Source organism: Acanthopagrus latus, chromosome 3, assembly GCF_904848185.1.
Source record: "Acanthopagrus latus isolate v.2019 chromosome 3, fAcaLat1.1, whole genome shotgun sequence".
In the NCBI taxonomy this organism is placed as follows: Eukaryota; Metazoa; Chordata; class Actinopteri; order Spariformes; family Sparidae; genus Acanthopagrus; species Acanthopagrus latus.
The window spans coordinates 1,142,791-1,152,067 of NC_051041.1; the positions used below are offsets into that span (position 1 = coordinate 1,142,791).

General features: G+C 41.7%; 3 long non-coding RNA genes across 3 annotated transcripts; 1 reads left to right on the forward strand and 2 right to left on the reverse strand.

Moving 5' to 3' along the window:
• Nucleotides 1–836: 836 nt before the first annotated feature.
• On the reverse strand, nt 837–1,720 carry LOC119016904. The gene is made up of 3 exons (XR_005074280.1): nt 1,653–1,720; nt 1,032–1,090; nt 837–933 (listed from the first exon to the last, which is right to left on the reverse strand). It is a non-coding gene; the product is annotated as an uncharacterized LOC119016904 (long non-coding RNA).
• On the forward strand, nt 955–3,390 carry LOC119016905. Its single transcript, XR_005074281.1, has 3 exons — nt 955–1,080; nt 1,655–1,773; nt 3,267–3,390. It is a non-coding gene; the product is annotated as an uncharacterized LOC119016905 (long non-coding RNA).
• LOC119016906 lies at nt 3,146–6,546 on the reverse strand. The gene is made up of 2 exons (XR_005074282.1): nt 3,938–6,546; nt 3,146–3,443 (listed from the first exon to the last, which is right to left on the reverse strand). It is a non-coding gene; the product is annotated as an uncharacterized LOC119016906 (long non-coding RNA).
• Nucleotides 6,547–9,277: the final 2,731 nt, after the last annotated feature.

Consider the following 9,277-nt stretch of genomic DNA (forward strand, 5'->3'; position numbering starts at 1 on the left):
CAGCTGTGGTTGTAGTTGTCGGGGCAGCTGTGGTGGTGGTCGTCGGGGCAGCTGTGGTTGTGGTCGTCGGGGCAGCTGTGGTTGTAGTTGTCGGGGCAGCTGTGGTGGTGGTTGTCGGGGCAGCTGTGGTTGTAGTCGTCGGGGCAACTGTGGTTGTAGTCGTCGGGGCAGCTGTGGTTGTAGTTGTCGGGGCAGCTGTGGTGGTGGTCGTCGGGGCAGCTGTGGTTGTAGTTGTCGGGGCAGCTGTGGTGGTGGTCGTCGGGGCAGCTGTGGTTGTAGTCGTCGGGGCAGCTGTGGTTGTGGTCGTCGGGGCAGCTGTCGTTGTAGTCGTCGGGGCAGCTGTGGTTGTAGTTGTCGGGGCAGCTGTGGTGGTGGTCGTCGGGGCAGCTGTGGTTGTAGTTGTTGGGGCAGCTGTGGTGGTGGTTGTCGGGGCAGCTGTGGTTGTAGTCGTCGGGGCAGCTGTGGTTGTAGTCGTCGGGGCAGCTGTGGTTGTAGTCGTCGGGGCAGCTGTGGTTGTAGTCGTCGGGGCAGCTGTGGTTGTAGTTGTCGGGGCAGCTGTGGTGGTGGTCGTCGGGGCAGCTGTGGTTGTAGTCGTCGGGGCAGCTGTGGTTGTAGTCGTCGGGGCAGCTGTGGTTGTAGTTGTCGGGGCAGCTGTGGTGGTGGTCGTCGGGGCAGCTGTGGTTGTAGTCGTCGGGGCAGCTGTGGTTGTAGTTGTCGGGGCAGCTGTGGTGGTGGTCGTCGGGGCAGCTGTGGTTGTAGTCGTCGGGGCAGCTGTGGTGGTGGTCGTCGGGGCAGCTGTGGTTGTAGTTGTCGGGGCAGCTGTGGTGGTGGTCGTCGGGGCAGCTGTGGTTGTAGTCGTTGGGGCAGCTGTGGTGGTGGTCGTCGGGGCAGCTGTGGTTGTAGCTTGGGCAGCTGATCTTGTTGCTAGAGCAACTGTGATTAGGTAAATGTTGCATCAGTTTCACATTCATGTCGCATTTGAAGCAAAACTTTACAACAAATGGTCAGAAGGAGTCATTTCTTTGACTTACCAACAAGCAGAAGAAGGATGAAACAGATCTTCATCATCATGGCAGAAAGGTTCTTATCTCTTAAAAATACAACAATTACATTTTGTTAACTCACTGTAGCCACCAGTTTTAGACATGGTAACATTTTATTATCATTACATTATTCCAAATTATTTGATTCCCAGAATGTCTTGATAATGATACAATATGCATTTTATTGATTTTATTCCATTAACAACTGCTTCTATCAGACAATAAAACTTTGTTTTGTGGTAATTCGAGCTTTTTCCGTTTCACAAGTGACAAAATGAACCGTTGGTTCTCTGAATTATGTTTGCTGTTTATTGTTAGGAATTAGCCAGGATTATTTCGACTTGTGCAAAAACAGCTGTCAGATATCTACATGATATTAGCAGCAGTCACTAACAATAATTAAACCATAAAAAATACAGATCCCTTTTTCAACCTTTTTATTTTTTCTCAAGCAGCACAGAAATCAAGGAAGTCACTCATACGAAACAGATGCGTAATTTAATCATGATAATCAGAGACAGGGGAAAAAAAGAAAGCTTCCAATTGAAGTGAAATATGACAAAAATAATAATAATAAATATCATAAATAATAGATGATGATTTACTTACAGGTGTCCTGGTGCTGACTGACGTTGGGATGCTCTCTGGTTCCACCTGGTCAGTATCCTTCACTGTTTGCTCTGTGATGCTTTCGTCCAAACCGACAGCGGCTTATATTCACAGGCGACAGGTGAGATTGCATCAAGCAGCACACGAAGACGTTAATCAATTTTGTGAGTAATGTTGAAGTAATGTGCAAGGTGCGGCCGCCTCTTTATAATCTATTCATAATCCACTAATTGTAAGAAGAAACTGGTTGAGTGGCAATTGTTATTGACGTGACGCAAGCTGACATTTTGTTCATCGGTATTTGAGGATATTTTAAACCACAGAACCACATTCCGTACTTCAGCATGCTCTCATTAACCAGTTTTATGTTCATGTTGACTTCAACATGTCAACTTTCCTCTCCTTCTTCTGACTGCATCTTTTCTGAACACCCATCTCATTTATTCATGCACCCAGACCCACTGAAAAACAGATATAAAATGATTTAATGCATAAATAAATAAATAAATGCATATTTAATGCTTGGCCAAGGAAGCTGGTTCTGATCCAAAAAGCAAAGCCATTTGTTTGTTATGTACTGTAAGAAGTTCTGTTCATGTATTAGATGTGTGTCACCACTCTATGCAGGCTGAGTACTTATACAAGTCATGTGTTTGACACAATACATACATAATAAAATAAATTAATGTATATAAGGACACAACTAATCCTGAATTGGAAAAAAATATAATGTATCTGACACTGAGCTGAGACCCGACGCCGACTGATGGATCAGTATCAGTGCATACCTTGTCGTTATCGGCCGATATGAAAATCTTTTTTGTTTGAAAGAAATTTGGAGTTTTCTGTTTCAGCTCACTGATAGTTTGTTGTTAAACTATAAAACATCTTTCCTCCATCACATATTTGATATTATTTGCGAAGTGTTTGATCACCACATCTGAAGGAGCGCTGCAAAAAGCAAAGACTTTAGACTTTTATTCATCCCAAGTTTATTTATAAAGCACAATTCAGACACAAGGCAACTCAAAGTGCTTTACAGACGCACACAAATTTCATTTAAAAGACATACAAATTTCATTTAAAATACATTAAAAATTGCATTCAAAAACAAGTAAAAACATTAAGAAACAAACAGTAAAAGTAGGCTAAAAATAGAAAAGGTATAAAAGAGACAAGACTTGGCCAAAAGAAATGTTTTTAGACTTGACAAGACTTAAAATACTAAAAATACTAAAAAAGATTTTGATAAGAGAGAAAAGATAAAATATAGAAAGGACTATACGCCATGTGCATTATAAACATTTAAAGAAAGTGTCAGAGTATGGCATGTTGAAGGTTGGATGCATAAATAAATACAGTGTTTGAAAATATACAGACTTAGTGTATGAATCTGAATATGTAGAAAAATAAAATAGTATCATTGCACAGTTCATATCAACTGACGTATCAATTCTTGACCTTTTTTATCAGCATCTGTCGGGCAAACTGAACCATGTCGTATCATATTTAATTCTTCTCAGTCATGTTTATTGATACATCATAGTCATTATGCATGTGTTAGATGAGCAGGTCACGTTGCTCACATGCTGATGGCGTTTCTTTTTCTTTTAGTCCGTCAGTCCTGAGAGGATCCTGTGCTGTCGTCTTGATGGCTCCCAGAAAGTGACAGCGGTTGTGATGAACTGTGGGAAGTCTTGGACAGAGAGCAGGCTGACCTGTAAACCCAGCAGCCGAGCACACCTGCACAGACACCTCTCAGTCACTTCGCATGGCTCCAGCCGCTCCCTTCTGTGCAGAGGGAAAGAATTTTCGGCTCAGAACCAAATCAAGCAGAATCCTTCTTAAATCCCATGACAACAATTAGAAAGACGTGTGAGCTGCATAGAGGCTGTGAGGTCGTGCAGAACTCTAACTTCACCTGTGTGACTCTTCATGATAACCACATTAGTCCACACGACATGCCACAAATCTGAGGTGAACCTTCACTTTTTCATTAAAGCTCGATACCTGGTCCATTTGTACAGTTTGGGGGCCGGAGCACTGACAGTAATACCAGACATCAACACGTTTTCTGTCTTTTGATGATCAGAACTCATTGTCACCTCCTCTTTTGCAACAGTTTAATTAAACCACCTTATCTGGTGAAGTACACTGATACTTTGCTCCACCAGCAGTTCATCTGGAGGTGTTCAACTTCTAATATACATACAACAATCACACTGATTAGTTTGCTTTCACTGTTTTTCTGTAAACGATGCACGACATTCGGATGGAAAACCAACCACGTTCAGGATGAAGATATTTTTCTGTTGCGTCAAAACTGAGATGCAGAGCGCTCTGCAGAGATGTCACACGGCTGAGTCACAGGGTGGTTCATGCTGCAGGCACCTGTAAGGTCACACCTATAGATTCACACGCCGGAGCCATGACGGCTCTCCTTGGCTGTTATTGTTGTTGCTAAGCAGTCAGACTCGGCCTGGACGAGCTGCAGCCTGTTGGTCATTGTAACGGCTGTTTACATAAGAAATTAGACGATTAAACCTACGTTACAATAGATTGTAGGTCACGTCCATTAGAAACACTTCGAGGTCAATTAGAAAGTGTTCCTGAAGGTTCAACCACACCACAGCACATTACTCAGCAGAATCTTAAAGGCTCTTACATCAATTATTTTTCCTTCCTGGTTCTTTATGTTGCGTCAACTTAGTTCTGAGTTCCAGAGTCAAGAATGAACTTTGAACTGCAGCTTTTAAGCCAGACTGGGTTAAATGTGACTCTAAAATTCATGACAATTATGCAAACTACATTTTCTTGTGTTACTCCAGCTCAGTGGAGAGCAGCAGAACAGCCTCTAGATTAACCTGATGGCTGCAATTAGTTGAAAAGTTGATTTTTGAGTCTCACTCTCAACACTTTGGGATTGTACGACGGGTTGGCTACCATCCCAAAGCATCAGTGTTTGTACCTGTACCTTTAAACTGTCGTTTTTTTGTTTTGCCACGCTGCACACATTTATTCACTTCTTTGTTCCCTATTTGTGGCTTTCAGAAATATTTCTTCATGTTGTTTTCTTTTCTTCTCAAGCTGCAGCTCAGACCAGTTAACCTTTCTTCAAACCACAGATACCAACGGTGTCACATCACGTTCACTGTATATGATTTTTAGTCACCTTTCCCATCAGGCGGTGGAGGAGATTTTGGTTGTTAAGCTAAATGTTACAAACACCAGACTGCAGTTTGAGTGACAGCTGTGGATATCTTTAAGGACACCTGCAGACATCTCCATCTGAGATTGTTTCAGCCTAAACAGAAGTAAATTTTGAACCTATATGTGGTTTTGCAGAAACGTGCTTTGCTAACATTTATTCTGGAGGAGGAGTTCTGAATCTTACTTTCTTCACTGTGATGTTGATTTTTGTCTGTTCTGTGGCAGTCGTTCAGCTCCTCGTGCTCACTGATACTCTCAGCGTTATTTCCTGAAACCTAAATGTTTGTGCGAATACATCAGGAAGCACTCAGCGTATCCAGTCACATTTCATTTGGTTTGACTGATACTCAGGATAGTTCCTCTGGCACAGCTGACAGGATGAAGTGCTGTCCACCCTGTCAGCTTCCCATCATCAACGCGATCCTCCCAAACCACCGGGTGTGTCTTTCATTCTATTGTGCCCGACTGTTGGTGCATCGCATATTTCTTCTTTTATTCTATGGTGAGAGAGTCAGCCGCTCGCAGACGGGTGTGGACGTGAAGACAACAGGTGCTTTGTCATGGGGAGACGGAGAAATGACGGTGATCATAATAATCATGGTGTACATACGTCCGCTGTCCCCAATTGATTCTGTTTAAGGATTGTGACGAGGTTTTCCCTCCACAAACACATCAGCGCCTGATGTTGACTCTGACTATCTGCTATGCAAAAAGACAAACGGGACCACAAACCAAGTGTTCTTCCTCTCTGTGCTCCAGGCAGCACATTTATAAAGAAACAGTTATCAGGGGCTTCAGTTCTGAACACTGACAGAGTGGTTGAGGGTTCAGACTGGATGGGACGTGATTTCAGGATTAAACACACAACAAGGCAACATTGTGTGTCTGGCCCGGACTCAGTCACTTGAACAAGTTGTTGGCATTAACATTTGGCAAACCATTAATACATTCCCATTTGCCATGTCATGCTGACATTTCCACATAACATGTTTCATCTTGGTGGAAAGGTTGGCAGCAGAGTTTGGCAATAATCAAACCCAGTTGGCAGAATTAATCTTCGCTCAAGTCCAAAACAAATGTTTTCCATCTGAGCTATTTTCTATTTGTCACAACACTGTCCTTGTTTTCTGTTTCGGTCACCACGATCACAGATTGAGACAGTCTGACTTCCCATGAAACAGCTACAAACACGTCTTGAAATGTCTGCAGGTCTCCTGAAATGTTACAGAAACATCTCCCAGGTGATGCACTGATGTGACAGTCAGCTAATAAGATATAATGATATACACATGTGTCTGTGGTTTGCAGAAACATTAGGTGCTAACATGATATCCAGGAGACGGGCCTGGGAGAAGACAGCCGAGCCACTGATCAACATCTGGAGCTTTGAAAGGTCTGGATATGGTTTAAGGACCTCAGGATAATTTCCAGCCTTAGTTGATGTCGTTTAGACATCTGTGTGTTTGTGCAGTCAGAACATGATGGTGTTCAAACCCTGACCAAGTGTTTTTGTGGTGCCTAAACCTAACCAGAGCATAAAGACAGAGTGGTCTGAACATTGTGTTGAAAACTGAAGGGCAGTCAGGGAGCAGTGTGGGGTTGAGTGTGCAAAATCTACTGAACATGAATATTAAACAGTGAGCTTCAACCTTCAATTCAATATTTCCCATTAACTTGCCTTAAATTTAAAAAAAAGGACATTTTATAAAATTTTAAATGCATTCATTATCTCTCTCCTGACCAGGTCTACAGAATTACTACGACACACGTTGAGTAAAATAAAGTTTCAAAGAGATTGTGTTTGTGACGACAGCAGCAGTTTTTACGATCACAAGTTCAGAAATAGAATCATCAAACATAGAATCATGTGGGTGAGATGTTTACCTCACTGATGGAGACAAAGAGAGCCAGCATGTGAGGATGGTGGGAAGAATCCCAGCCGTGCATGTTTACCTCCACTGCAGAATATTATTTTAGTGACACACCTGCACACAGAAGGATTCCTCTGTGTTGGACTGTCCGCTGTCGGTTTGTAGCCTCAGAGAATGATCACAATTCCTCCTCCGCTTCACTGACTTTATGACACCTGCACAGATTATCATCAGAGATGCATGACGTCCCGCCTGATGTTGTCAGGAAATCTAAATATAAGGCAACATTTCCTTTTCGTGTCACATCAGTGTGTATATTCACGTCTGTTTTAATGGTGCATTAGAATTTGTTATGAATGTGTTATGAAATCTGCTATTTAATTGCATTCGTATAAATCGTCACCAGTTTAACAACAAAGTATGCAGGGCTTCTCTGGCTACCACAGTCATCCCGACAGCCAGTCAACATTCAAAAGTCCTACAAAAACACACAGCTTGACTTTTCTTGTATTTTACCAACGTCTTGCCTTCTAGTGCTTAGAGCGGATCAGAAACACATTCAGCAACAACATGCATTCATCACTGGTTATCTGTCTGTTCCATAACATTCCACAACATTGCTGTAGTTTATTACAAAGTGCTCATTGGTACAGCAGCCTTTGTAATATTAGTAACATTGAGAACATTTGTATGACAAAAATGACAAAGTAGCGTATTTCCACATTTGGAAGAAACTGTCTCCAATAAAATCATTAGCGACAGGCTTTACTTTACCTGCTCTGTTGAACTCCTCATGGACTTCTCTGGCTGGAATGATATGACGGAGCTGTGCTCTCCAGAGTAAAGTTCAGGAATAGCCAGTGAGGTTATATATTGTCACTCAAAAATGAGTAGTTTGATCAGTAAAGACGTGACATCATCAAAATAGAAACATAAACCTGCAATCATCAATAAGATACTGATGGATCATGACTGGACTTGAGAAGGGATGTTAGCACATGTCTCCACTGCTTGACAGAAAATACTGTTTCATGCTGTTAAATTACAGCTGTCTACTGTAATTGTTAAATGACTGATTCAATTGTTAATTTACATGAGGGATGAATATTTAACAGTATTTTACAATTATTGTAAAATACAGTAGGATACTGCTGTACATCTACTATAAATATACATTAATTCATTACATTGTACGTAACAAACCAGGAGAGATCCAAAGTTTCCAAACATACAAACCATGTCAGGGAATCTCTTGATTTTACCCAAAGATCAGAGTTTGAATATCTGGAATTGTGGATGCTTCCTTTTTTTTCTGATCCCTTTAAAGGTCCGTGTTGGCTTAAAGGAACAGTTCACAAAAGATTTAAAGTCAGTCATTTTCTCCTGCCTCCATGCAAAACTCCATCAAAACTTTGCAGAATCAGCTGTTAGCACATCCTGTTAGCAGTGAACCTGTGGGTGTTCAAACAACTATCACTGGATCACTGTGATACTGCAGAGAGCTTAATACATGATGTTTCTGAGGCAAGTTCTGCACATGTGAGGAAATCAAAAGATTCCCTGACATATTTAATGTCTTTGGAAACTTTGGATCTCTACTGATTTGTTACGTACCATTAAAAAGGACATAAATATCCACACTGATGTGACACGTAAAGGAAATGTTGCCTTATATTTAGATTTCCTGACAACATCAGGCGGGACGTCATGCATCTCTGATGATAATCTGTGCAGGTGTCATAAAGTCAGTGAAGCGGAGGAGGAATTGTGATCATTCTCTGAGGCTACAAACCGACAGCGGACAGTCCAACACAGAGGAATCCTTCTGTGTGCAGGTGTGTCACTAAAATAATATTCTGCAGTGGAGGTAAACATGCATGGCTGGGATTCTTCCCACCATCCTCACATGCTGGCTCTCTTTGTCTCCATCAGTGAGGTAAACATCTCACCCACATAATTCTACGTTTGATGGTTCTATTTCTGAACTTGTGATCGTAAAAACTGCTGCTGTCGTCACAGCTGAGCAGACGTCAGACGAAACAAACAATCTCTCCTGGGTGGAACAACTTCCCAGGAATGGAAAGCATAAACTGCAGTTCAGTGTAACGTGTAAGTTTTGATGCAAATATATAAATAAATATATTTTTTAAAGTATCCAGTGAAAGTTTGTCATGTACTTTATGTTATGGATATAAAAGAACATTATATATAGAGACTTCTTACGAATGTAAATAATACATTTACAATAAAGTATGTATTATACTTAAAGGAAACCGAACATCACAGAACTGTCAGTGACTGTGATTGATTTATGTTCTGAGGCTGAGAGCAGAGCAGGTCGATCCAGCACAATGACAGCTGCAGCGCAATTAACGGACTGTCCCATCACCGCAGGTATTCATGTACAGCAACTACAGCAGTTTATAATTCATTCCTAGTCACATTCCTACATAAAAAGCTCAATCTTTAATTGGCGTCAGACCCTGGAGGGTAAAAATAACTTAAAGGTGGCTTCAACTAGTTTCTGCTCACTGATTTACTCAA